The 26089-nt window shown below is 45.0% G+C and overlaps 1 long non-coding RNA gene across 1 annotated transcript in view; it reads left to right on the top strand.

The window, feature by feature from the left end:
* The window catches only part of LOC120027510, a 34530-nt gene extending 15322 nt beyond the window's left edge, over window positions 1–19208 (top strand). The window contains exon 3 of the long non-coding RNA XR_005473306.1: window positions 17935–19208. This is a non-coding gene — a long non-coding RNA (uncharacterized LOC120027510). The remainder of the gene's footprint in view (window positions 1–17934) is intronic.
* Window positions 19209–26089: the final 6881 nt, after the last annotated feature.

Below are 26089 nucleotides of genomic sequence, written 5' to 3'. Positions count from 1 at the left end.
GCCTAGCTAGCTGTGCTTAGTGAGGTGCTGACAAGCTAGAAGAAGGGCGGGCAGGCAGAGGAGGCCCACATGGAATTAGGGTGGCCAGTGTCCGTCCACTAAATAAAGCCAGGGATGATAGCCTTATAATAGTTGTCCTGTAAGCTGCCTCGTACCTTGCCACAACAACAGAGAATAGGTAATTGACATGGCAGTCAGGCTCCATGCCATCTCAGCCATGTTGTTGGCTACATAGGCCTACAACATAGAGTGGAACAGTATGGTTAGTATCCAAGATAGGTCATAGGTCCACTCTAACCCTTACAGCTGATGACTTTGCATAGCATGACCTCACACATTTGACATTGAACAGCCAAAATGCCCTGGACATGTGTTGTTTATATACTGTAACCATAGTTTTGTAAGTTTTGACATTTCATCCTGTCACCACCTCCCTATCTAGAAAAGCATGCTCTGTTATGCAAGTTACTCAAAATATGCCACTCAAAGCAGAGCATGTTGTCTTTACCAAAAAAATGTGGAGAAAGACAGCAAGTCCCAAGAATGGACCTCTGACAAATATCATAGTTGCAGTCCATTATTGGGTGTTGCTGACTTCTGCCCTCTTTTTGAAGACTTCTAGTAGCCTGTCCATTTACTCAGACAAGCACTCCATTCTCACAGTGCTCTTTGGTAGCACCGGCATACCTGCATAAATTACCAACACTTGACTTGGGAATGTGCTTCATTTTTTTTTTGTCTTACAAATGAACTGGCCTCCCTTGTTTACAGCTTAAAATGTCTGGATCGTTGACGCAGGAGTTTCTTCCACTGCTTTCTGTAAGGTAATTCCACCATTATACATCACAAGGCAGGGTTGTTGCTGCGGTTAGACCTCAAGCTGGTAAACCTGCTGATGTGGTGATCTACATAGCACATTGTGGCTGTGTGCGTGTGTGCGTGCAGAGTCTCTGCCCATGCGTGTGTTTATGGCCATATATGTGGGAGAGAGAAAGTGTGTTCAGGTGAGTGTGTGTGTGTGAGGGGGATTTGTCATACTCCCTGTTCACCAACGCCTTCTGTCCCGGCCTCACACACTCTCCCTCTGCTACAGCAGTGCTATACACACACACAATCATCATCCCTGCCACTTTGTTTAAAGTCCTACTGTATTATCAGGCTGCAGTGGGGCAGTGAGTCTCAACAAATCCATACATTTTTCTTCTGATCTGCCACTTCTCTAAGCAGGGCGGGATCTGATCTGTCTGAGCTCGAAATGAAATGGATACTGTTATGAATGATGGAATACTGTACACACAGCTACACACTGCCCTGGGATTCTCCCTTCTCAGAGCTTTGAGATACCTAGCAGTCGAGGGAATGGGACTAGGAAATAATTTAATTATTTTTAAAAGTAATATACAGTGCAATCGGAAAGTATTCAGACCCCTTGACTTTACAGCCTTATTCTAAAATGGATTAAATATTTTTTTTTACCTCAAATCTACACACAATACACCTTAATGACAAAGCAAAAACAGGTAGATGTTTGCTAATTTCTTCAGACCCTTTATACAGTACTTTTGCAGCACCTTTGCTCGCGATTACAGCCTCGAGTCTTCTTGGGTATGACGCTACAAGCTTGGTTCTTCCATTCTTCTCTGCAGATCCTCTCAAGCACTGTCAGGTTGGAATGGATAATGTTGCTGGACAGCTATTTTCAGATTTCTCCAGACATGTTCAATTCCGTGCTCTTGCTGGGCCACTCAAGGACATTCAAAGACTTGTCCCGAAGCCACTCTTGCGTTGTCTTGGATGTGTGCTTTGGGTCGTTGTCTTGTTGGAAGGTAAACCTTCTTCGCCCCAGTCTGAGGTCTCAGTTTCATCAGACCAGAGAATCTTGTTTCTCATGGTCTGAGAGTCCTTTAGGTGCCTTTTGGGAAAACTATAAAGGCCCGATTGGTGGAGTGCTGCAGAGACGGTTGTCCTTCTGGAAGGTTCCCCCACCTCCACAGAGGAACTCTGGAGCTCTGTCAGAGTGACCATCGGGTTCTTGGTCACCTCCCTGACCAAGGCCCTTCTCCCCCGATTGCTCAGTTTAGTCTGGCGGCCAGCTCTAGGATGAGTCTTGGTGGTTCCAAACTTCTTCCATTTTGAGAGTGATGGAGACCACTGTGTTCTTGGGGACCTCCAATGCTGCAGACATTTTTTGGTATACTTCCCCAGATCTGTACCTCGACACAAAGCTGTCTTGGAGCTCTAAGGAAAATTCCTTTGACCTCATGGCTTGGTTTTTGCTCAGACAAGCACTGTCAACTGTGGGACCTTATATAGACAGGTGTTTTTGCCTTTACAAATCATGTCCAATAAATGTAATTTTCCACAGGTGGACTTGTAGAAACATACTCAATGATGATCAATGAAAACAGGATGACTACTTATGTAAATAAGTATACATTTACAAACATTTCTAAACTTTTTTGGGGGGTAGATTGATGAGGGAAAAAAAGATTTAATCAATTTTAGAACAAGGCTGTAACGTAAGAAAATGTAGAAAAAGATCTGAATACTTTCCAAAAGAACTGTATATGATCAGGACTTGTATCTGTGACCTAGAGATGTGGTATGCGGTGCAGTGAGTTGTAACTGAACCTGTGACCAGGTCAACCCCCTAAGCCAACCATCTAACCTTGGTAGCTCGACAAACACAATTTAAATGGACGGTCATCCAGTCTACAAAATGGCCACCATGCAACAATAGGTCAGATGGGTCATTGCTTGGAGCAGGATCGCTGGCTCATCAGACTCCATGATGGGTGAAGCGATCAATAGGTAGGCAGACTGCACTAATCAAAGACCTCATGATGGATGAATGGATCAATATGTAGGCAGACTGTACTAATCAATGCCATTGGCGTGTATGTGAGTTCAAAGACAACGATTCAAATACAAACCGCCAATCCTGAGTAAGGTGTAATTCAGAGTCCATTGATGGCTCATTGTGACATGGCTACGCGGCTCTGAGACCACCCTCCGTGGGGGACGCACAGCCCTACTGCGCACCTCCCCAAGATTCCCAACCAGCACAGCTCCGCCTTAGCATCTTCTATTCATTTGAATGGGGTGGTGGTTGGAAAAATAGCTTGAGCCGTACTGTCACGTCCTGACCATAGTGCTTATGTGTTTTGCTTGTTTTAGTGTTGGTCAGGACGTGAGCTGGGTGGGCATTCTATGTTGTGTGTCTAGTTTGTTTGTTTCTGTGTTCAGCCTAATATGGTTCTCAATCAGAGGCAGCTGTCAATCGTTGTCCCTGATTGAGAATCATATATAGGTGGCTTGTTTTGTGTTGGGATTTTGTTGGGTGGTTGTTTCCTGTGTCAGTGTTTGTGCCACACGGGACTGTTACGGTATGTTCTTTTGTTATTTTGTATAGTGTATTGTTTTCATGTTCATTAAATCATGGAAACTTACCACGCTGCACATTGGTCCTCCGATCCTTCTCGCCTCTCCTCGTCGGAGGAGGAAGAGCTAGACTGCCGTTACACGCGCTGAGAATTCCAGAAGTTCTTAAAGCCAATGGTCCAATATTCTAAAACACTACTGTGCGGACATGTAGACCTACATTTTTGGGGACTTTTATGAGTGCTTAAGGCAGTGGTCACCAACCGATCGGTCCATCTCCAAGGCTTTCCTAGTCTTTGCTTCATGCTGTTTGCGGTATGCACACTTCATTCAGTTGTCCTGCGCACCGTGTATTCAATTTTTTTTTTTTTTTTAACTATTCTTTGCGTCTGAAAATACTAACTCTGCCTACCCGGCAGGCCCAGAGAGAAAATCAAGTTCACCTATAGGCCTACCGCTGGCCAATCCGATAGCTCAGATCACTGTGTATGCAGCTTCCACAATCCCACAGTGAAGATGATATTCGACTGTGATATTTCACAACTTTTTTAAAAACCATGACTAGAGAGACTACAGAAAATAGCTGTTTTTTTATGAGTTCATGTTTAAGATTTTATTCAGCACTGGCAACACTTTCTTCAACTGTTTTATAATCCTTAAAATGCCCTCTCCCAAACCACTCGCACTACGAAGTGAATTGATAGGCTTGCATTGTTATTACGGCTTGTCTTTCTAATATCGAGGATTATTTCACGTTCTGATCATACGACTAACAACATGAATTGGTGCATGAGTCAGAACTAATGAAGTGCGGCTTGTGTTTTGTCATCAGCTTGAAGACAGTGTCCCCTTTTTGGTCAGTCTGCAGAGGGAGGAAGAGCTGAGGGACTGTGAGAGGCAATCTCTCTCTCGCTCTCCCTCCCTCCATCTGCTGGGACTGACCATCAGATGCAGTCACCATCAGCCCAGTAAAAAAAAAAGCTAATAATTTAAATCTGACTCACAAGTAATACTATGTATTACCAGTGTGATCATATAATTCGCATTTTTAAATATCATTTTAAAAATGGTCTGAGAAGAACAACCATTGGTGGGGCAATTCAAGAATACCCAATATGCAGTGATCATGTATTGAGATGAATGTGTTTTTTTTAATTAATTTTTTAAAAGTAATATCTTTTTAAGAAAAAAAGTGATCTCAGCTCAGAAAAGGTTGGTGACCACTGGCTTAAGGCGTCACCAGTGCACACAGCCCAGCTCTCCCAGGGTGTTGTCGGTGGCGGTTATGTGCCTGCCTGGTTGGCACAAATTTAAACCTGATAGCCTGTCGCCCTCACTCAGTCAGCTGGCCTCCCAACACCACCAATGTAATCCATATCTGGGCCTCTATTTTGGTTAGCCAAGCAGTACACAGTGTATACACATTCACGTATACACACACTCACATATAGCCTACGTACTTACAATCACAAACAACATCCAGAGAGGGTGGAGTTGAGGTTAGGTCAGGTAGGCCAACAGTTGGAAGTTTACATACACTTAGGTTGGTCATTAAAACTAATTTTTCAACCACTCCACAAATTTCTTGTTAACAAACTATAGTTTTGGCAAATCGGTTAGGACATCTACTTTCTGCATGACACAAGTAATTTTCCAACAATCGTTTACAAACAGATTATTTCACTTATAATTCACTGTATCACAATTCCAGTGGGTCTGTGCCTTTTAAACAGCTTGGAAAATTCCAGAAAATGATGTCATGGCTTTAGAAGCTTCTGATAGGCTAATTAACATAATTTGAGTCAATTGGAGGTGTACCTGTGGATGTATTTCAAGGCCTACCTTTAAACTCAGTGCCTCTTTGCTTGACATCATGTGAAAATCAAAAGAAATCAGCCAAGAAATCATTCAAATTGTAGACCTCCACAAGTCTGGTTCGTCTGTAACGGCAGCCTTCCTCTTCGTCTGAAGAGGAGGTGTAGCAGGGATCGGACCAAGACGCAGCGTAGTTCGTGTTCAACATGTTAAATAAAAGACGATAACGTGAACACTACACAAATACAAAATAACACGTGGCAAAACCGAAACAGTCCTATCTGGTGCAATGAACACAAAGACAGAAGACAACCACCCACAAACCCCAACACAAAACAAGCTACCTAATGTGGCAAAGAAGGGAGTCGAGTGATAAATGGCAGATATGTGAGAGCAGAACTAATAAACGGGCTCTGCCCGATCACTAAAATGGCCACCCCGATCAGAACTACAGATCACAAAATGGCAGACTGCCAAAACTACAAGTCCCAGAAGCAAGGGGAACCCTCAGAAGGTGGAGCCGACACACAGATAAAGGGTCAAGAAAAACCAGGAAGGGGGATTGAGGAGTGGAAGGATCTATGAACCGTAGAGAAAGAGACAATAGATATTGGCTGGATTTACCGTGTATGAGCTGGACTGTTTTGGACTTACCTGTTGGCGTTTGGACCTGGACATACCGAGAACCCGATATGTGTACCGAACCCTGCTATCCTTGACCTTGCCTACGACCTGGGTGGACCATGACGGAGAAACAAACACACAGGTACTGTCCTGTTCGAAATAACTCTCATTCTGGGGTAATTTGGTGACAGTGTCCCACTTAATTTGTGACAAACACTCATAACCTTGAAGAGGTTTGCCACACTAAATATGGTTCCCAATCAGAGACAATGACTAACACCTGCCTCTGATTGAGAACCATATCAGGCCATACATAGAAACGGACAAACTAGACACACAACATAGAATGCCCACCCAGCTCACGTCCTGACCAACACTAAAACAAAGAAAACACAAAAGAACTATGGTCAGAACGTGACATCGTCCTTGGGAGCAATTTTAAAATGCCTGAAGGTACCACGTTCATCTGTACAAACAATAGTACGCAAGTATAAACACCATGGGACCACGCAGCCGTCATAACGCTCAGGAACGAGACGCGTTCTGTTTCCTAGAGATGAACGTACTTTGGTGCAAAAAGTGCAAATCAATCCCAGAACAACAGCAAAGGACCTTGTGAAGATGCTGGAAGAAACGGGTACAAAAGTATCTATATCCACAGTTAAATGAGTTCTATATCGACAACCTGAAAGGCCACTCAAAAAGGAAGAAGCCACTGCTCCAACCGCCATAAAAAAAACTACGGTTTGCAACTGCACATGGGGACAAATATCATACTTTTTGCAGAAATGTCCTCTGGTCTGATGAAACAAAAATAGAACTGTTTGGCCATAATGACCATTGTTATGTTTGGAGGGAAAAGGGGGAGGCTTGCAAGCCGAAGAACACCATCCCATCCGTGAAGCACGGGGGTGGCAGCTTCATGTTGTGGGGGTGCTTTGCTGCAGGAGGGACTGGTACACTTCACAAAATAGATGGCATCATGAGTCAGGAAAATTATGTGGATATATTGAAGCAACATCTCAAGACATCATTCAGGAAGTTAAAGCTTGGTCGCAAATGGGTCTTACAAATGGACAATGACCCCAAGCATACTTCCAAAGTTGTGGCAAAATGGCTTAAGGGCAACAAAGTCAAGGTATTGGAGTGGCCATCACAATGCCCTGACCTCATTCCTATAGAAAATGTGTGGGCAGAACTGAAAAAGCATTTGCGAGCAAGGAGGCCTACAAACCTGACTCAGTTACACCAGCTCTGTCAGGAGGAATGGGCCAAAATTCACCCAACTTATTGTGGGAAGCTTGTGGAAAGCTACCCGAAATGTTTGACCCAAGTTAAACAATTTTAAGGCAATGCCACCAAATACTAATTGAGTGTATGTAAACTAGAGGTCGACCGATTAATCGGAATGGCCGATTTAATTAGTGCCGATTTCAAGTTTTCATAACAATCGGTGATCTGCATTTTTATATTGCACTCCACGAGGAGACTGCTTGGCAGGCTGACTACCTGATGCGAGTGCAGCAAGGAGCCAAGGTAAGGTGCTAGCTAGCATTAAACGTATCTTATAAAAAAAACAATCAATCTTAACATAATCACTAGTTAACTAGACATGGTTGATGATATTACTAGTTTATCTAGCTTGTCCTGCGTTGCATATAATCGATGCGGTGCCTGTTAATTTATCATTGAATCATAGCCTACTTCGCCAAACGGGTGATTTAACAAGCGCATTTGCGAGAAAAGCGCCTTTCTTAAAATCAATACACAAGTATATATTTTTAAACCTGCATATTTAGTTAATTTTGCCTGCTAACATGAATTTCTTTTAACTAGTGAAAATAACAGAGTCCGGGTATATGCAGCAGTTTGGGCCGCCTGGCTCGTTGTGAACTGTGTGAAGACCATTTCTTCCTAACAAAGACAGCCAACTTCGCCAAACGGGGGATGATTTATCAAAAGCGCATTTGCGAAAAAAGCACAATCATTGCACGAATGTACCTAACCATAAACATCAATGCCTTTCTTAAAATCAATACACAGAATTATATATTTTTAAACCTGCATATTTAGTTAAAAGAAATTCATGGTAGCAGGCAATATTAAATGAGGGAAATTGTGTCACTTCTCTTGCGTTCATTGTACGCAGAGTCAGGGTATATGCAACAGTTTGGGCCGCCTGGCTCGTTGCGAACTAATTTGCCAGAATTTTACGTAATTATGACATAACATTGAAGGTTGTGCAATGTAACAGGAATATTTAGACTTATGGATGCATCCCGTTAGATAAAATACGGAACGGTTCCGTATTTCACTGAAATAATAAAAGTTTTATTTTTATCGAAATTATAGTTTCCGGATTTTACCATATTAATGACCTAAGGCTTGTATTTCTGTGTGTTATTATGTTATAATTAAGTCTATGATTTGATAGAGCAGTCTGACCGAGCGGAGGTAGGCAGCAGCAGCCCGTTCGTAAGCATTCATTCAAACAGCACTTTCGTGCGTTTGCCAGCAGCTGTTTATGACTTCAAGCCTATCAACTCCCGAGATTAGGCTGGTGTAACCAATGTGAAATGGCTAGCTAGATAGCGGGGTGCGCGCTAATAGCGTTTCAAACGTCACTCGCTCTGAGACTTGGAGTAGTTGTTCCCCTTGCTCTGCAAGGGCCGCGTCTTTTGTGGAGCGATGGGTAACGATGCTTCGAGGGTGGCTGTTGTCGATGTGTTCCTGGTTCGAGCCCAGGCAGGGGCGAGGACAGGGACGGAAGCTATGTCAGGAATTGTGAAAAACTGAGTTTAAATGTAGTTGACTAAGGTGTATGTCATCTTCTGACTTCAACTGTATATAGTGTCGGGTCTGTTCTAAAGACATTATCATCACACTGATCTTATTTCCCTTCCTGAGAGAACATGATGTTACAACTTCTGTTTTGTAGCTGCATGAGAACAACAGTTTATCCTTAGACTTGTTGTTTTGAGTTGGGTAACATAGACGGTTATAGTATTTCAACTTCTATGATTGCTGATGATGGGTGGCCTGACAGTGAAAGCTATCTCTTCCAGTATCCTAAAACTGAAGGTCCCTTCTCCGGACCCATTTTGTCACCCAAGACTGAGCTTGACAAAATATCACGTTTGGTCACAATTGGGGCTCTGGCTGTCATGAAATGTTGTCAGCTGGTGATTGTCAAGCAAATAACTGTCGGTCTCACGGTATTTGACTGTTAATTAACATAAGCACATTTAGCATCTTCTGGCTCCCACACGCCGCTGATGCAAACCTTTGGAACATCTACACTACCGTTCAAAAGTTTGGGGTCCTTGTTTTTGAAATATATATTTTTTTTTTAAACATCAAATTGATCAGAAATACAGCGTAGACATTGTTAATGTTGTAAATGACTATTGTAGCTGGAAATGGCAGATTTTATGGAATATCTACATAGGCGTACAGAGGCCCACTATCAGCAACCATCACTCCTGTGTTCCAATGGCACATTGTGTTAGCTAATCCAAGTTTATAATTTTAAAAGGCTAATTGATCATTAGAAAACCCTTTTGCAATTCTGTTAGCACAGCTGAAAACTGTTGTCCTGATTTAAAGAAGCAATAAAACTGGCCTTCTTTAGACTAGTTTAGTATCTGGAGCATCAGCATTTGTGTGTTCGATTACAGGTTCAAAATGGTCAGAAACAAAGACCTTCTGAAACTCGTCAGTCTATTCTTGTTCTGAGAAATGAAGGCTATTCCATTCGAGAAATTGCCAAGAAACTGTCACGACTTCCGCCGAAGTCGGCTCCTCTCCTTGTTCGGGCGGCGTTCGGCGGTCGACGTCACTGGTCTTCTAGCCATCGCCGCTCCACTTGTCCATTTGTTTTGTCTTGTTTCCCCGCACACCTGGTTTACATTCCCTAATCACACTACATATATATTCCCTCTGTTTCCCCCATGTCTTTGTGTGGAATTGTTTTGTTACATGTTACGCGCCAGGCTGGTTTTCCCCCGGGTACCGTGTTGAACTCGAGTGTGTTTAATTGTTTAACTTATGCATTATTGTGACTGTTGTCGCGCTTTGCACTTTTGCCATTTGGTTGGAGGTTTTTGACGCAGGTGCGTCCGGCTGTTGTTACTTTTGCCAATTAAAGTGTGCGCCTGATCACAACTCTCCGCTCTCCTGCACCTGACTTCTTACCAGTAGCACACAACCTGACAGAAACTGAAGATCTCGTACAACGCTGTGTGCTACTCCCTTCACAGAACAGTGCAAACTGGCTCTAACCAGAATAGAAAGAGTAGTGGTGCACAACTGAGCAAGAGGACAAGTACATTAGAGTGTCTAGTTTGAGAAACAGACGCCTCACAAGTCCTCAACTGGCAGCATCATTAATATGGTCACCATAACAGCCCTAGTCACAATGTAGTTTTGTCTTGGCCCTTTGATCTCACTAGACCTAGGCTATATAACCTTGTCATATTTCAGTCGACAGAGCCAAAAGATTTCTCATTAGCTTTTGTCTTACACAACCAAACGCTTCAGTTTTGACCTTGAGGACTCTGACCTTTCACAACTGTGAACATTGATTTGATTGGAAGCATAGTCACATTGAGTCATAAGGAATAGATATATTGAGTATCATAATTGATAGTGATGTACAGACAGTGAATCTCTTTTCAGAACGGTACGGATTATACAGTACTGATTATCTCCTCTTGGAAAAGCATTTATTTTCTATCCATGTTTGCGATGAGTGGAGTGGCATAGGTAATCCAATTTCAGCCATGTACTGCAAATAAACAACCATCAAAATAGTCCCCCTAGCTGCCCTATATGTTGAGCATGTGTGGAGGGCGAAAGCTAGTCACAGGAGGCGACAGACTGCAACTTAATCATTTGTTCCCAACCTTGAACTTTACAGGCATCTACATATCTCTTTCCTTCCCTTTATACCACTCCTTTTCTCATACCCTCACTCACTCGCTCTCTCAATCCCTTTTTGACAGACTCTCACGTGAGTATACAAAAATAATGGTCTATTTTCTTTGCGAGTATCACCTGGGTAGATAAATATGTAATTTGGTAAGGAGCAGAGGCATTCAGTGGTCAGGTTACCACAGAACGGGGCGGTTGTGAGCTAATGCTAAATGTTTCTATTGACACTCATCTGATACACTCTTAGAAAAAAAGGCTTCAAAAGGGTTCTCCGACTGTCCCCATAGGAGAACCCTTTTTGTGTCCTTGTAGAACCCTCTGTGGAAAAGGTTCTTCAAAGGGTTCTCCCGTGGGGAAATCCTAAGAACCCTTTTAGGTTCTAGATAGAATAAAAAGGTGCTAAGAGTGTTTTTTTTATTCTAAGAGTGTATTTTTATTCTAAGAGTTTTTTTATTTTTACCATTCCAAATAAAATACAATTCTATTTGTCACATGCGCCGAATACAACAGGTGGACCTTACCGTGAACAAGCCCTTTACCAACAATGCAGTATATATATATTTTTTGAAATGTATGAGAATAAACAATAAAAGTAACAAATAAGGAAGAGCAGCAGTAAAATAACAATAGCAAGTCTATATACAGGGGTACCGGTCGAGTCAATGTGGGGGGGCACTGGTTAGTCGAAGTAATTGAGGTAATATGTACATGTAGGTAGAGTTATTAAAGTGACTATGCATAGATTATAACAGAGTAGCAGCAGTATAAAGGGGGGAGGGGGGCAATGCAAATAGTCTGGGTAGCCATTTGATTAGATGTTCAGGATTCTTATGGCTTGGTGGTAGAAGCTGTTTAGAAGCCTCTTGGACCTAGACTTGGCGCTCCGGTACGGCTTGCCATGCGGTAGCAGAGAGAACAGTCTCTGACTAGGGTGGCTGGAGTCTTTGACAATTTTTAGGGCCTTCCTCTGACACCGCCTACTATATAGGTCCTGGATGGCAGGAATCTTGGCCCCAGTGACGTCCTGGGCCTTACGCACTATCCTCTGTAGTGCCTTGTGGTCGAAGGCCGAGCAGTTGCCATACGAAGCAGTGATGCAACCCGTCAGGATGCTCTCGATGGTGCAGCTGTAGAACCTTTTGAGGATCTGAGGACCCATGCCAAATCTTTTCAGTCTCCTGAAGGGGAATAGGTTTTGTTGTGCCCTCTCTGTTGGTGTGTTTGGACCATGTTAGTTTGTTGGTGATGTGGACACTAAGGAACTTGAAGCTCTCAACCTGCTCCACTACAGCCCCGTCGACCTTGCTTTGGAGAGAGAGAGAGAGCGAGAGACTCATTCCTACCATTAATGATTAATCGTAGAGCCGTAGCCTGCCTGTGTGGTTCACTGAAACCAGCCCTCCCCTGACCACACGGGTCAAATTCACAACACACTTCTGCTCACTGCCGATTGGACAGGACACGAGGGGGGAGTAACAACCCTGATCCTGCTTAGTGCAGCAAAGAAACAAAACGGTTAAACTGAACTACCCCCCCCCCAACCACACACACACACACACAGTCCCCTAGCCTCTCGTTCCCCAGCTCCCCTCCTGGTGTGGATGCAGGCAGGGTGGAGGGTGTAGTACGATGTGACTGTTATGTAACCGTCCTGTGTCAGGCAGCCGGCACACAGCAGGCAGGCTGGGAGGGCAGGTAGTAACAGGGTCTTTTTACCTGATAACACACCGACTGAGCACCTCTGTCCTGCTCTGTCCTTCAGAATGTTTATACTGAGGCCTTTTGTTTGCTTTTCTCTCATACACATACTGTTAAGCCGAGAAGAGACTAGGTTGTTATTCTGCCTGGCAACAGCTGTATTGAAAAGGACTAATAGCCTATTCCTCACATCTGCTGTTCTTCTTTGCCACTGCAGCATAGGCACTAGTGGAAATGCTACAGTGGTTGAATGTTACAGTGGGAAACTATTGGATTGCTTTACCTTTTCATGTGACTAGGTTAGCTAAATGGATACGGTATAAGTTCTTTTTTATAAGGGTTATAAATCTGAGACAGTTGAAGTACTGTTAGTGGTTAACCCACTCACATAGCAGACCACTCACATAGCAGACATCATTCAGAGAATAAAGGCAACACCAATTTCCCAAAGCTAAATAAATCCCCTTCTAACAAACTCTCTTCCTCCCAGCTTGTGTTTTTGTTATTGCATCAAATGAGGAAACTCATCCAAAGACTCATAAGATGAAAGCCTATAATGCACTACAATCTCTCTCCGGTCTCCTTCTCAGGTCTCCTCTGTATATAAATGAAAAGCACCAGAGAGAGAGAGACTGTTTAATGTTAGTGTGGGAATTGGCTAGTGGATTCTCAGATGGCGCATGCATTAAACGAGCAGTTCCAAGACTCAATCATTTATATGTAGCCTATAGACGTGTCCTTCTGAAACCATGACCCCTCCTGCAGTCACGCCTCTCAGCCTCTCGTCAGCATGTCCTCTCTCCTCTCTCTTTCTCAAAACTACTGACTGACAGGCAGTGTGAGCACTAGGCCTAACCCAGAGAGCCTCTCCGGAACATTCAGATCCCCAGTCAGTGTGCAGTGAACCCCCATGGCCCTCCAAGTCCTAACAGGTCTTGATTGACTGGTTCTGGAGCCCCTATTCTGCCCCCTTGTAACTGTCACTTACGGTATAATTTTTGATGCATCTTATGGATGCTTAGCTAGTATAGTGTTAAAATGGTGATTATTGATTAAAGCTTACAAAGGGATAAGGGGTGTAATGCTTCAGTAACCGGTCACAGAAGACCCAGTGTTTTGCCTGCATTACTTAGTTCTACATGACTATGTTGTATCAGAGGCCTTTGCTCAATCACTGCAAGCCACTGATTTTCTCACACAGACCAGTCCATCTCCTAGAATGTGTCCCAAATGGAACACTTGACCTGGGCCGGTTGGTACTATATAGAGATTAGGGTACCATTTGGGACGCACACCTGGTCTCTTGCGCATCTTTCATCAGGTAGAGAGAGCCACTGATCTCTCATGAGGAAATGGGCCCCATAGAGTGAGGATGGATAGCCTGGCCTGCAGTAGACCAGTGTTTCTCAACTCCAGTCCTCCAGTACCCCCAACAGACCATCTCCAGTCCTCCAGTATCCACAACAGACCATCTCCAGTCCTCCAGTATCCACAACAGACCATCTCCAGTCCTCCAGTATCCACAACAGACCATCTCCAGTCCTCCAGTACCCCCACAACAGACCATCTCCAGTCCTCCAGTACCCCCACAACAGACCATCTCCAGTCCTCCAGTATCCCCAACAGACCATCTCCAGTCCTCCAGTATCCCCAACAGACCATCTCCAGTCCTCCAGTATCCCCAACAGACCATCTCCAGTCCTCCAGTACCCCCCCAACAGACCAACTCCAGTCCTCCAGTACCCCCCCAACAGACCAACTCCAGTCCTCCAGTACCCCCCCAACAGACCATCTCCAGTCCTCCAGTATCCACAACAGACCATCTCCAGTATCCACAACAGACCATCTCCAGTACCCCCCAACAGACCATCTCCAGTCCTCCAGTATCCACAACAGACCATCTCCAGTACCCCCCAACAGACCATCTCCAGTCCTCCAGTATCCCCAACAGACCATCTCCAGTCTTCCAGTATCCCCAACAGACCATCTCCAGTCCTCCAGTATCCCCCAACAGACCAACTCCAGTACCCCCCAACAGACCAACTCCAGTACCCCCCAACAGACCATCTCCAGTCCTCCAGTATCCCCCAACAGACCATCTCCAGTATCCCCCAACAGACCATCTCCAGTCCCCCCCCAACAGACCATCTCCAGTCCTCCAGTACCCCCAACAGACCATCTCCAGTCCTCCAGTACCCCCAACAGACCAACTCCAGTCCTCCAGTACCCCCCAACAGACCAACTCCAGTCCTCCAGTACCCCCAACAGACCAACTCCAGTCCTCCAGTACCCCCAACAGACCAACTCCAGTCCTCCAGTACCCCCAACAGATCATCTCCAGTCCTCCAGTATCCACAACAGATCATCTCCAGTCCTCCAGTACCCCCCCCCCCCCCCCCCAACAGACCATCTCCAGTCCTCCAGTACCCCCCCAACAGATCATCTCCAGTCCTCCAGTACCCCCCCAACAGATCATCTCCAGTCCTCCAGTACCCCCCCAACAGATCATCTCCAGTCCTCCAGTACCCCCCCAACAGATCATCTCCAGTCCTCCAGTACCCCCGCAACAGACCAACTCCAGTCCTCCAGTACCCCCCAACAGACCATCTCCAGTCCTCCAGTACCCCCCAACAGACCATCTCCAGTATCCCCAACAGACCATCTCCAGTACCCCCAACAGACCATCTCCAGTCCTCCAGTATCCGCAACAGACCATCTCCAGTCCTCCAGTATCCCCAACAGACCATCTCCAGTCCTCCAGTATCCCCAACAGACCATCTCCAGTCCTCCAGTATCCACAACAGACCATCTCCAGTCCTCCAGTATCCACAACAGACCATCTCCAGTACCCCCCCAACAGACCATCTCCAGTCCTCCAGTACCCCCCAACAGACCAACTCCAGTCCTCCAGTACCCCCAACAGACCATCTCCAGTCCTCCAGTACCCCCCCCCCCCCCAACAGACCATCTCCAGTCCTCCAGTATCCCCAACAGACCAACTCCAGTCCTCCAGTATCCCCAACAGACCAACTCCAGTCCTCCAGTACCCCCAACAGACCATCTGCAGTCCTCCAGTACCCCCAACAGACCATCTCCAGTCCTCCAGTGCCCCCCAACAGACCATCTCCAGTCCTCCAGTATCCACAACAGACCATCTCCAGTATCCACAACAGACCATCTCCAGTCCTCCAGTATCCCCAACAGACCATCTCCAGTCCTCCAGTATCCCCAACAGACCATCTCCAGTCCTCCAGTATCCCCAACAGACCATCTCCAGTCCTCCAGTATCCCCAACAGACCATCTCCAGTCCTCCAGTACCCCCCCAAGAGACCATCTCCAGTTCTCCAGTATCCACAACAGACCATCTCCAGTACCCCCCCAACAGACCAACTCCAGTCCTCCAGTACCCCCCAACAGACCAACTCCAGTCCTCCAGTACCCCCCCCCCAACAGACCAACTCCAGTCCTCCAGTACCCCCCCCCCCCAACAGACCAACTCCAGTACTCCAGTACCCCCCCCCCCCCAACAGACCAACTCCAGTACTCCAGTACCCCCCCCCCCCAACAGACCATCTCCAGTCCTCCAGTATCCCCCAACAGACCATCTCCAGTCCTCCAGTATCCACAACAGACCATCTCCAGTATCCACAACAGACCATCTCCAGTCCTCCAGTATCCACAACAGACCATCTCCAGTCCTCCAGTATCCCCAACAGACCATCTCCAGTCCTCCAGTATCCCCAACAGACCATCTCCAGTCCTCCAGTATCCCCAACAGACCATCTCCAGTCCTCCAGTATCCACAACAGACCATCTCCAGTACCCCCCCAACAGACCAACTCCAGTACCCCCCCCAACAGACCAACTCCAGTCCTCCAGTACCCCCCCCCCCCCCCAACAGACCAACTCCAGTCCTCCAGTACACCCCCCAACAGACCAACAAAAACACCTGATTCAACTTGTCAAGAGCTTGATGATTAGTTGACAAGTAGAATCAGGTGAGTTTGTCTGGGGCCACAACAAAAATATGTATTGTTGGGGGGTACTGGAGGACCGGAGTTTGAAAAACACTGCAGTAGGGGATGCCAGAGATGATGAGGAAATCAGCCAGGGTAGCATGAGGAGGCCAAGGGAATCACTGTAGGGTTGAATAGCAAGGCTCACTTTTCACTTGTTTAACAGTGGTACTGTAACCCCCAAGGCAGCTGTAACCCTATAACTGTAAACATGTCCTGAAGTGTGTAATCAATGTTCTGAATGGTTCTGGGGAATGGATGACAATGTGATAAATTAGCTGATTGATTTGTCCTCTGGGGGAGCTTGTTTGAGGAGCATGGGAATGTTGGTGTCAGTCAGTGCCTTACTGGATCGATTAGGCCTAGCTCCTGGCTAGTTCAGTGAGCTGAGTGAGACGGACTAATGTTGGTAATTGCGTTTTGAAGGGATTCCTTCTCATCATTCAGCAGAAAAAAGGAAGACTAAAGAATAACACATAAAAAAGACTAACACATCTCTCATTACCATACAGCATCGCGTTAATTGAAGTTAATCAGAGTTCTTTCTTTCTCTTTTGCCTCAGGAATCTCAATATCGGCTCTCATCAGCCCCCTCCCACCCAAACCCATGTGGTCCGTTTTCTGTCTTTCAATTACTTATAAGAGTCTCACAGAAAGAGCTTTACCTGTAATAGTAGGCCTATTGTTTGTGTGGTATTATAAAGTTTCACGTGTCAAGTCTTTACAGGGTGTTGTAGTCCTGCCTCTGTAGCCTGCCGTTTCCCCGTCTTAATCTCTCGAGGGGTCCCAGCCCCAATCCTCTGAGTCATGCTAATGCCTAGCTGTTTGTTCATAGCAGAACAGCACATGCGTACACACATACACACACGAGGGGTTGTTTTTTCAAGTTCTGTTTTATTTGTCACATGCACAAGTACAGTGAAATGCTAAACTTGCAAGCCCTACCCAACTGTGCAGTAATGGCCCCTCAGGTGCTTTATTCATGCCTTGACTTAGAGGATAAAGGAGCGGAATGGAATGCCCCCGGGAGGTGTGTGAGTGAAACCTGGGCCCTCTCCCTTTACATAGGCCTAATTTACCCTGTATGCACACGTCTCTGGCCTGGGGTTGAAGCATTCCTAAGAGCCAGATTGCTATGAAGCAGAAACTAGGCCTATACATGGTCCATTTTCAAATATTTTATTCACCTCAGAGTTAAAAAAAAATATTGAGAATCTGTTTGCACCTTTTCCACAATCCGCCCAAGCTGACCCATATTCTTCTGTATTAGGCTAGTGTGGTTCAGTTTTCCACTGCCTTACTGGAAGTTTAAAAAATATTACTGTCCACACACTCTGCCGGCCGCCATTTTAATAACTGTCTCTCTGTCCCCATCTCTCTCTCTACCTTTCACTCTCTTGTTCTCTCTCTCTCTCTCTCTCTCTCTCTTGCTGGCCCTGGCTTCCCTCTGCACCCTGGGTACTGCAGAATGATCGGCCACTCGATGGGGATTCACCGAGGAGCTCTCACCTGTGTCGCCTCCTGCCCTCCGGCCCGCCGCCTGCCCTCCCTCTTCTGCACCTCCTCCACACACATCATGAAACTGGTATTAACTGAATGGCAATTGATATGGATTTTTACTGATTCCAGTAGACAGTGAAGCAACAAAAACACAAAAAGGGAGGAAAAGCCATATCTCATTTTCACACGTCCTTCTTTACACCAAATAAACCTGCCTGTGGGGTGCTGTTCTAGGCTGCCTGCACAGGCCCTCCCTGAAAACAACACCTCTCTGGAAAACACCAGGAATGTATTGTACGCTTTGAGAGATTCTTCCTCCTACCTGATTACCTCGTTTGAGGACATCGACGGCAGAGGGAGCTATACTTTGAGGACCAGCTCACATCAGGCGCCACCAAGCCACCGGTGTATGCATACAGATCCTTTTTAATTTTTTTTTATATATATATTGTTTTTCTCTGGAGCCTGAAGCGCTGTGCGTTTGGCTGTGTGCATGCCGAAGAAGAAGAAAATGGCTCCCCAGAACTCTGAGGCAGATGCTATGCAAGTGCAGGGGGTGATGGTGGTCCCTACTGCTAAGAAAACCACCACAGGCTCTGCTGCCACAGGGGATAGAGGAGGAGGAGGTGGAGAAGGTGTGGTGCTGGAGTCATGCCAGGAGGAGTCGGTGAGCGAGGGGTCTATAGACCGGATCCCCCTGCAGCAGTGGGTGATGCATGGAGCCGTCATGTTCGGACGAGAGTTCTGCTACGCCATGGAAACGGCCTTGGTTACGCCTGTACTGCTGCAAATAGGTGAGAGAGATATGAGACGGCACTGTGCAGAAGCATGAACATTGTACACATATAAACACCTGCACGCACACACACAGAATCCAGAATTATAGGGACGACCCGCGTGACAGGTAGGTGAATTCCCATACTGTACACATGCTGTTGAAGCTGTAAAGACAGCACATCCCAACCATCGTAAACACTGGATAACAATTCAAGGCATGTTGTCATCATTCCTGCTCCCTTCCTGTGTCCCTGTCACATTCACAGCCCTAATAACAGGCCTGCCTAGGAAAGAGAAGGCTGAGGTTAGGGCTGTGGTGAACATGACATTTTGTCAGCCGGTTATTGTCATGCAAAAGGCTGCCGGTCTCGCAGTAATTGACCGTTAATTAACATAAACGCGTTTAGCGTTTATGCTCGCCTTTGGAACATCTACATTTAAAAAAGTCTAATAAATCAATTGAATATAAACCATCACACTAAATCCATTATTTATTTTAGTCAGGTCTAAAGAAACATGATATGAAGAAAAAAAAATTCAGATGAACAGAATATGAGTTGGCTTACTGTATGTTATCTGGCTAGGCTCCATGCCATAGGCTGTAGTCTTGTTCATTTTAGCAGACAGGATATGCTTCTAAGTCCCATTACATTGTTTTATATTATATGATTTTACAGTGACAAGAATATAATTGTACTTAGCTGAATAAAATAGAAAGGATAGTTTTCCCATTGAGGAACGAGGACAAATATCAAGTGGTTATGTTGAGCATAAAAGTGTTCATTTGAAACATGTCCTATATGCTAGATTGAGTTATTTGGCAACATTAGTTGTGAATGATACAAACCTTAGAATGTCTTAGAAATCAAAACATATATGGGCTGCATGATGCGACTAGAGGCTGTAATGATTTGAGAAAGTTGCAAAGCTCGCACTCTGTTCCTTGCCTCAGGCTGCATAGCTGTTCTCTCCTCAAGTCATCATATTTTCACCCATCGTAGTATTCTCAATTTAATCTGGTCTTTACTAATATGTAAAATGTGTTTCGATTTAGAATTGCCTATTATCAAATGGGCAGGAACATGGGCAGGGGAAAAAGACATGTCATCTGTTTTCACTCGAATAGCGAACGGAGGCTGCGCGCTTTCCCGCCGGTACGTTTTTCAATGATGCCTGGTAGGCTACTTCGGTTATATAGCAGAGCTGTGCTTAATATGAGCAGCTGAGAAATACATATAAGAACACTTATTTCGGTCTATGTATTGTGTAACGGCACAATCAATTTTAATTTAGGGTATTTTTCGGGTTTGGGCTCATAAGCCTATACGTATTCATTAGCTCTAATATGAGTATGGGTGTTTTGGATTAATCATCCCCTTAGAATGCGCTGTCTGTTTCGTTGTTAGGCTTTGAAAAAACATCCACAACGACCATGTTTTACAACCTGCTGTCTTCAAATTGATCACCAGAGTCAGGTGTTTATAAAAAAATAAAAAAAAGCACTATTCTGTTTTGATGTGATTTTTGATTGTATTTGCATTTTCTGTCAGAGTGGTTAGAGGGACAATAGACCCCTGAGTACCAGGCCATCAGGACCTGATGGTCATTAGCAAGTTAGGTACTACCAAAGCATGTCCATACTACCAAAGCATGTCCAGAGGGCATAAAAGGATATTAGTGACTCACCGGTCACATGGCATTTTACTGCAGCCATGACTCATGACTGTTGGTGTGGTGGTAATATGGTCACCGCAACAGCCCTAGCTGAGGTCCTTTTACAGCTGATTAGACTTTCAGATTAGATGCTATCAGTGCTGTAAACAGTATATCATAATGTTTGACTGGCCAAGGGGCATCGGTTTGGGCAGCAGTGTATAGACACTGGATGTGTGATTTAGCAGAGGATTAGAATAACCACGTGGGGGGATGCAGTGATACACCAGTGATCTTCTTGACTAATGACAGTGAGCTACAGCTGTAGATAAAAGAGATCTCCAAATGATAAATACTTTTTCAGATCTAGTGAGGGGGAGGGTCTGTGTTTCCATTCGTCCAGCTGATACATTATTAATGTCATTGAGTCTATACAGATAAAATAAATAATCTGTGATTGACGCCACTCAGTTGACGAAACAAGCCTACTTCTTGGGACCTAACCGTGTCGGTGTGTTAGTTGTTGTGGTGTTTAAGTATCGTGCGTTCTACTTAATTCAGTATTTTCAATTGCAAGCATGAAGTAAATGTAAAGGAAATCAAACCATGTTATTATCAAGTGTAAGAACATCAGGCAAGTGTGGAGAAGGCAGAGGCCCCCTCTGAGCTGTATTCCATCATGGCTGATGCCAGTGTTGATGCCAGTGTTTTGAAGGTGTAACTAGCTGGCTGTTCTGTCCTCTACTCTAAGCTCGCTGTTACGTCTGCTTGGGGATTACAGCTCTCTGCAACACCACAATCCTTCCTGTCCGTAGCCTCAGAAAGATGATCTACCTACCTCACAGGAGGGGTGTGAAGGAAGAGATGAAGAGAGATATAAAGGGCGAGGCGGGAGAGAGAGAGGGCTCAGCATTCTCTGGCCCGAGCTCTGACTGGGCGCTAACCTTGTTTACAACTCTAACAAAGTCACATCTCCAGCAATCCTGGAGCCGTATGTGTTCCCTGGCAGCCGCTCTCACGCTACGTCTCAAATGGCACCCTATTTCCTATATAAGGCACTACCTTTTACCAGACCTCCTCACTCAGACATACTGCGTTTCAATGATGGTGTGGAAAAGTGACATATTATTCTGGGTTACGTAAGTCAGCCATGGTACTGGAGCTGAGTCCAGTCCAGGGAAACACCCCTGTCTAAGTGAATTAGTGTTTGACTTGAGTAATGTCTGGTAGTGTTCATCATAGGGTGAGACGATGCCTTGTCGTCCATCATTACGATCTGTTAAAATGTCCCTTCATTCTCTCTTGTAGAGTATGCAGTCAGACAATATCACACTGGTTGATGTGTTTTTTTTTGGGGGGGGGGGGGTTGGCCACATGACAACCCAATATCCTACCCTTGTTTAGATTCAATAAATTCCATTGTACATTATCAGGGTGCATCCCAAATGGCACCCTATTCCCTATGTAGTGCCTAATATAGTACACTACTTTTGACCAGACCCCTATGGGTGTCATTTAAGATGCAGACTCCGTTACTCTTCTCCATAGTAATATGCAGACATAGGCCACTAGTCCAACTAGATGGGCCCCCCCCCAGGGAATAACCTAGGTGCCCGACTACCCTGTCCCCTGCATTCTGACCATCAGTTTCCTCACATCGTTTTGAGAAACACAGAGGAGTTGTATTGTTGTTGATGTGGAGGTCAGGATGGCCTCCTGATGTAACTCCTGTGTATCTGCACCTCACCTGGTTCAGCCATCAACAGGCAGGTCTCATAGGTGATGTTGACACAACCCACTGTAGTGAAGGGAAATGGGATATTCCACTAGACGGTTCAAATACACTTATTCATATGTCAACAAACATCACTGTAGGATGGTGAGAGTCAGATTCAATTGAACTGATACAATTTAAGACACCTCAATTCCTTAGTCTCTGTTAGTTTTGATTGCTGTTCAGCATTCTAATAATGTCACTGTTTGATTGAGGTCTCGCTTTAGTACCTTTTTTTTCACTGATGGTTCTACATCAGCCTTAAAGTATGGGTCGCAACGTGTGAGTAAATGTATAATTATTTAATTGATTACTGTAATAGATTTGGCTAAGTGTAACTGCTCTCACTGTTCAGTGCGCTCTCTTAGCAGCAGCAGTTTCACACAGCTGTTTGGCAGTGTGCTTCGCAGTTTACAGGATCTTTTTTCCCCGTCAGTTTTCTTGAAGATCATTCTGCGACCCACACGATGCAGCGCTGTCGTTCAGCAGCAGATGATGCGCTGTCAGCCACTGACTTGTCATTCCCACTCGCCATCACTCACCACTGTCATCAAATGGACTCAAGCTAGCCACAGTTCTGACTGAGCTCAATCGTCATGAAACGCAAATACAGCAATGAGTTTCTCTCTCTTGGTTTCATACTAACTTTGAGAAATAACAAGGGGCACCCACAATGTGTTTTGTGCGGGGAAGTGCTTAGTAATGAGTTTCTCAAAACTAACAAATTAATATAACGACAGGTCCTGACCAAAAATCCCCAGCATGATGGTAAACCCAGGGAGTTCTTTCAGAACAAGGCAGAATGCTTCAGGAAGCAATGTTTCGACAGTGGAAAAGTCAGCTAGCAAGGCATTTTTGTCATTTTATAACAGGTGATGATAAGCAGAAATAAGGGAGTACTATCTCATAGTAGTAGATGTGAGTTTATCTTTCAAACAATCCCCTGGCCTTGTACACAGCTAATAGCTAATGTTAGCCAAAGCAAGCTAGCTAGCTACTGATAGTGTAATAGTAAATACAGATGAAGATGAACAATGATCAGGCCTGCTGTGCATCTTACTGTATAAATTATTGTTGAAAGAAAGTCTAGGTTGGAACTGTTGCTGTTAAAATACAAGTAATCAATTTTTATTCTGAACTGGAATAAACTGATTGAAGCAAGATGCTTTTTTTAATTTTTAATTTTTTAATTTTTTATAAATGTATCCCATTTTCTCCCCAATTTTCGTGGTATCCAATCGCTAGTAATTACTATCTTGTCTCATCGCTACAACTCCCGTACGGGCTCGGGAGAGACAAAGGTCGAAAGCCATGCGTCCTCCGAAGCACAACCCAACCAAGCCGCACTGCTTCTTAACACAGCGCGCCTCCAACCCGGAAGCCAGCCGCACCAATGTGTCGGAGGAAACACCGTGTACCTGGCCCCCTTGGTTAGCGCGCACTGCGCCCGGCCCACCACAGGAGTCGCTGGAGCGCGATGAGACAAGGATATCCCTACCGGCCAAACCCTCCCTAACCCGGACGACGCTATGCCAATTGTGCGTCGCCCCACGGACCTCCCGGTCGCGGCCGGCTGCGACAGAGCCTGGGCGCGAACCCAGAGACTCTGATGGCGCAGTTAGCACTGCGATGCAGTGCCCTAGACCACTGCGCCACCCGGGAGGCCCAGCAAGATGCTTTTTGAGGCAAACACACTCACACAGTTCTGGGTTGTTCATCTACAGCAGGAAGTGGTCTCCTGCCTGTCTGAGAAAGCAGTAGATGTTCTGGTCCAGTTTGTCACCACATACCTATGCAAGTCAGGGTTCTCAACTCTGACATACTTAAAAAAACAAGTACAGAAACAGTTTCAATGCTGAGTATGACCTCAGTGTTGCACTGTTAAAAACCCAGAATAGACATTCTTGTTGAAATATTCAACCTGTGTGATTTGATCAATCAGTTTATTCCAGTTCAGAATAAACTAATATTTACTGTATTTTAACAGCAACAGTTCCAACCTAGACTTGTTTTTAACAATAGTTTCTACAGTAAGATGTACAGTAGGCCTGAATTTTTCATCTGTACTGTTCTATCAAACTCTGTGTGTGTGTTCTGTTATACATCTGTGTGATGTGATCAATCAGTTTATTCTAGTTCAGAATGAAATGTATTTATTGTATTTTAACAGCAACAGTTCCATCCTAAACCGATATGTAAGAGTGTTTTTAATGGGGAAAAATGAACATGAATAGCTGTTTATATGGGTATTTAATTGTTATTCGTTTTAGCCTATATTTCATTTGTTTTAGCCATAAATGTAAGTGAGGACTTGGTGGACTGTATATTCTTTAGGTTAGGGTCTACTTTGTGTTCTCTCCCATGTGCTGGTACGGGCACAGATGACACACAGGTAGGATTCCAGTTGAGGTGTTTAATAATGCTGAAGATGCACAGAACAGTGTATGTAGTATGGATGGGCTAAGGCACTTAGTGGTCTGGCAAATATTAACAAGGACGTGCACTGGCCTTGGCTAACAATGAAAGTTAGCTGGTGGGAAAACACAAGGATGACTGGAACTTTCTCTCACTTCACTTCTCTCCAGCTGATCTTCTACTCTGAGCTGGAGATCACCCAGAATGCTCCACTTCACCAGTGGGCAGAGCTACAGCTCTGATATGTTGAACTAACATTACTGATATGATTAACTACAAATACTAAACAGCCTTTTGTACAATAAGGGCAATGAAATGTACCAATATTTACGCATAGTTGCATATTTTCATAAGCTTGGCTCCCAGGAAAACACAGAACTTCTCATTTACAGTGGGGAGAACAAGTATTTGAAACACTGCCGATTTTGCAGGTTTTCATACTTACAAAGCATGTAGAGGTCTGTAATTTTTATCATAGGTACACTTCAACTGTGAGAGACGGAATCTAAAAAAAATCCAGAAATCCAAAAAATCCAAAAATCCAGAAAATCACATTGTATGATTTTTAAGTAATTAAGTAGCATTTTATTGCATGACATAAGTATTTGATACATCAGAAAAGCAGAACTTAATATTTGGTACAGAAACCTTTGTTTGCAATTACAGAGATCATACGTTTCCTGTAGTTCTTGACCAGGTTTGCACACACTGCAGCAGGGATTTTGGCCCACTCCTCCATACAGACCTTCTCCAGATCCTTCAGGTTTCGGGGCTGTCGCTGGGCAATACAGACTTTCAGCTCCCTCCAAAGATTTTCTATTGGGTTCAGGACTGGCTAGGCCACTCCAGGACCTTGAGATGCTTCTTACGGAGCCACTCCTTAGTTGCCCTGGCTATGTGTTTCGAGTCGTTGTCATGCTGGAAGACCCAGCCACGACCCATCTTCAATGCTCTTACTGAGGGAAGGAGGTTGTTGGCCAAGATCTCGCGATACATGGCCCCATCCATCCTCCCCTCAATACGGTGCAGTCGTCCTGTCCCCTTTGCAGAAAAGCATCCCCAAAGAATGATGTTTCCACCTCCATGCTTCACGGTTGGGATGGTGTTCTTGGGGTTGTACTCATCCTTCTTCTTCCTCCAAACACGGCGAGTGGAGTTTAGACCAAAAATATCTATTTTTGTCTCATCAGACCACATGACCGTCTCCCATTCCTCCTCTGGATCATCCAGATGGTCATTGGCAAACTTCTGACGGGCCTGGACATGCGCTGGCTTGAGCAGGGGGACCTTGCGTGCGCTGCAGGATTTTAATCCATGACGGCGTAGTGTGTTACTAATGGTTTTCTTTGAGACTGTGGTCCCAGCTCTCTTCAGGTCATTGACCAGGTCCTGCCGTGTAGTTCTGGGCTGATCCCTCACCTTCCTCATGATCATTGATGCCCCACGAGGTGAGATCTTGCATGGAGCCCCAGACCGAGGGTGATTGACCGTCATCTTGAACTT

The sequence above is a fragment of the Salvelinus namaycush genome, chromosome 32 (genome assembly GCF_016432855.1).
Source record: "Salvelinus namaycush isolate Seneca chromosome 32, SaNama_1.0, whole genome shotgun sequence".
Classification (NCBI taxonomy): Eukaryota; Metazoa; Chordata; class Actinopteri; order Salmoniformes; family Salmonidae; genus Salvelinus; species Salvelinus namaycush.
Note: the sequence above shows the minus strand (reverse complement) of the source record. Positions and strands in the feature narration are given on the sequence as shown.